General features: G+C 37.3%; 1 non-coding gene across 1 annotated transcript; it reads right to left on the bottom strand.

Moving 5' to 3' along the window:
• Nucleotides 1–2,570: 2,570 nt before the first annotated feature.
• LOC142452054 (U1 spliceosomal RNA) lies at nt 2,571–2,734 on the bottom strand. The gene has a single exon (XR_012785118.1). It is a non-coding gene; the product is annotated as a U1 spliceosomal RNA (small nuclear RNA).
• Nucleotides 2,735–3,998: the final 1,264 nt, after the last annotated feature.

Genomic DNA, 3,998 nt, shown 5'->3' with positions numbered 1-3,998 from the left:
ATCTTGCTGAATTCCTCAACTGTTTCTAGCAGAATTTTGTGGAGACTCTGGGTTTTCTATATACAGGGTTATCTCATTTGCAAATAGTGAGAGTTTCACTTATTTGCCTATTTGTATTCCCTTGATTTCTTTTTGTTGTCTGATGGTTCCAGCTCAGACTTCCAGCATAATGTTGAATGAGTGGTGATCAGGGACATCCTGGGCCCTGTTTTCAGTGGGAAGGTTTCGAGCTTTCCCCATTGAGCATGATGTTGGTTATTGGTTTCTCAAATATGGATTTTATTATGTTGAGGAATCTTCCTTCTCTTCCTATTTGGTTGATTGTTTTGAACAGAATTGGGTTTTGAATATTGTCAAAAGTACTTTCTGCCTCTATTGATAATATTATTTGGTTCTTATTGTGTTATTTATGATTATTTTTTAATATTGAGCCATCCCTGCGTACCCAGAATGAATCCTATTTGGTCAGGGTGAATTATTTTTTGATATGTTGTTGTATTCTATTGACCAGGATTTTTTTCCATACAGTTTTATTGGCACATAATTTACATGTGATACAACTGGATAATTCAATCATTTGATCATTTTGAGGGGAATTATACAATCAGAACCAAATCTATCTTAGAGCACTACTGCCGTCCCCATTTGTTAAATAGCCTTTAAAATGACTTGTGCAGCCATAATCCATTCTAGTGTTCCCTGCCCCCTCCTGCTTTCATTGGTTACTCCTGAAATCCCCTTTCCCTTCCTATTACCCACCCCCCACTCCTGCATTCCCTATAGCACCTTGTATCAGTTATTATCATTATACATCCATTCCTCCTGTCCTTCACAGCAGGGATACCCCGCAGAAAAAAATGAATAACAAATCATATGTACAAAGGTGGTAAGGATAAGATCATATTCGTATAAAGACAAAAATACAAATAATGTGTGAGAGGGAAAAGATATCCATTAACATTCAAGAAACTAGGGAAGAAATTTCTGCCATGGAACCTGTAAGAGATATTTGCACCCAGAACATATTCCGGTGGTGTCTGTAGGGAGATTGACTGGCCAAGTATCAAGTTCAATCCAGCATCATCAAGAATACAATGGTCTCTGCCTGCTTTTAGGGATGTTCCTTGGCCTAGAGTGGATTTGCCAGTGGCTTGATCTGACCATATACTTTGCAGATGAGATTTGGGCTCCATTGTCCTCCATTGCCTTCTACAAATCGGATGTTCTTAATTTTTAACTCTGATACTTTCTCTTCACCACATTTGAATATGTAATTGTCATCTTGGATCACACAAGCTTGTGTGCTTCTCCCATGAGCCCTTAGTTGATACCTCACTTAGATGGCTGCCTGTTTGGACACAATCCTTTAAGACCCCAGGCACGATTCCAATTGATAGCCAGGTACCATCTATATTCTTCACCACAATTTACTATGGCCCCCTTATCTTCAGTGATCATTTCTGAAGGTGAGTATCAAGTTGGGAATTGGCTAGGATTTTGTTGAGGATTTTAGTACTTTTGTTCATGAGAGATATTAGTCTATACTTTTCCATCTTTGTGGGGCCTTTGCTTGGTTTGGTATCAGTGTTGTGCTGGCTTCAGAGAATGAGTTTGGAGTGTGTTCTGTAAGACTTTATGTAGTATTTGTGTTAGATCTTTGAATATTTGGTAAAATTCCATTGTGAAACTGGTCCTGGGCTTTTCTTGATTGGTAGTTTCTAAATGACCTGCTTTCTTTGTTCTTTTGTTATGGGTCTGTTGAGTTTCTCAACAGCTGTCTGCATTAATTTGAGTGGGTGGTGTGTTTCTAGGTATCTGTCCATTTCTTCAAAATTGTTAAATTTGTTTGGATACAATTTTTCATAGTACTTTGTTCTTAATCTATTTACGTAATTTGGATATGTTGTAATGTCATCATTTTAATCTCTTCTTCTGGGTATTTGCATCTTTTCTTTTTTTCCCTTTGTTAAGTTTTCCAGAGGTCTGTTTATTTTGTTCTTGTCTTGTTGATGCTTTTCTTTTTTTCCTCCCATGTTGTTGATTTCTGCTTTGATCCTTATGATTTCTTTCCTTCCTTTCTTGGAGGCCTTGTGTTGTCCTTCTTCCCATTCTTGGAGGTATTGTGTTAAGGTGTTGATTTTGGGTTTCATCTCTTTTTTCATGTGTGTGTTGATAGCTATAAATTGGCCTCTGAATACTGCTTTCTCTGTGTCCCAAAGAGTTTGATACATGTTTATCATTCTTATTTGTCTCAAGGTATATTTAAAATTCCTCGTTTATTTTCTTTATTACCCAGTCATTTTTGAGGATTAGGTTGTTCAGTTTCCATGTGTTTGTCTTTATGTTTCTGCTCATTTTATTGTTGATTTATAATTTTATAGTTTTGTGGTCTGAGAAGACTGATTATAGGATCTCAATTTTTTTTAATTTGTTGAGGTCTAGTATGTGGTCTATTTTGAGAATGTTCCATGTGTGTTGGAGAAGAATGCATACTGTTGCTTTGTTAGAGGAAGCATTCTGCATATGTCTATAAGATTATTATTATTTTTTTCCTCTTTTTTTTTTTCTACCAGGGGAGAGCGCGAACGCAGTCCCCCACTACCACAAATTATGCAGTCGAGTTTCCCACATTTGGGGAAATCGCAGGGGTCAGCACATCCGGAGTGCAATGGATAAGCCTCACCCTGGGAAAACCACCTTCGTGATCATGGTATCTCCCCTGCCAGGTAAGTATATATAAGATTATTTTTATTGACTGTGCTATTGAGCTTTTTTGTGTCATTGTTGAGTTTTATTTTTGAAATCCTGTCTCTCCTTGAGAATGGTATATTGGTCTCCTGTTATTATTGTTGAGATGTCTATGCCCTTTTTCAATTCTATGAGAATTTGATTGACATATTTTGAAGACCTGTTGTTGGGTACATATATGCTTATTATAGTTATGGGTTTCTAGCTATTGTTCCCTTTATCGTTATGTAGTTTCTATTCTTATCTCGTTACGTTGTTTGCCTTGAAGTCTATCTCCTCAGAGATTAATATTGCTATGCCTGATATCTTTCAGTAGCTATTTGCTTGGTATGCTTTTGTGTAGCCTCTGATTTTTCACCTGCTCAATTCTTTGTGTGGTGTGTTTCTTGTACACAGCATCTTGATGGGTTTTGCTTTGGAAACTTTGGGTGTTTTCATGTCCTTGCTTTGGGTGTTTTTTGTATGTAGGGCTTTGTGAGGAATTGTCTTGTGTGTTCGTTTCAGGTATCTGTGTTGCTGCTGTTAGATTTTTGGCCACAATACTTTGTTGAGTAATTTTTTTAATAGTTACCTTGTTTTTCTGAATTCTCTTAGTTTCTCCATGCCCTAGAACACTTTTATTGCACCATCATATTTGATCAATAATTTGGCAAGATGCAGGATTCTAGGTCGACAATTTTTCCCCCTCTGGTACTCAGTGTATGTCACTCCATTTTCTTCTTGCCTGCATGGTTTCTGCTGGGAACTCTGAGCGTATTCTAATTGCTGATCTTTGTATGTAATAGATCTTTTTTCACTGGCTGCTCTTAGATTTTATTCCTTGTTGTGATGCTAGACATCTTGACTACAATATGCCACGGAGTGATCCTTTGGGGATCTCTCCTGGCTGGGGTTCTTTTGACTTCCTGAATTTTCTTTCCCTCTTTTAGACATTGGAGAAAGTTCTCTTGCAGGAGCTCTTGGACTGTTTCCCTGTGCATTACTTTGCTTCTTCCCCTTCTGGAATCGCGATAAGAGGTAGGTTGTTTATTGTGTTCTCTTAATTGTGTCTGACATTATTCTCAAGCTTTTCTTGTTTTTTATTCATTTGGGTTGGAATCGATAGGTCTGTCATCTGCCTTACTAATTCAGATTTCCAAGTCTTCCATTCTGTTTCTCTGATCTTTTGCCTCATGCCGTTCCTTTATAGTGTGGTTTAATTTTGCTAGTATAGTGTTTGATTTTAGTGCTTCTGTTTGAATTTCTCTAGT

The sequence above is a fragment of the Tenrec ecaudatus genome, chromosome 6 (assembly GCF_050624435.1).
Source record: "Tenrec ecaudatus isolate mTenEca1 chromosome 6, mTenEca1.hap1, whole genome shotgun sequence".
Taxonomy (NCBI): Eukaryota; Metazoa; Chordata; class Mammalia; order Afrosoricida; family Tenrecidae; genus Tenrec; species Tenrec ecaudatus.
The sequence above is the reverse complement of the archived record's forward strand: the minus strand, read 5'-3'. Positions and strand labels throughout refer to the sequence as shown.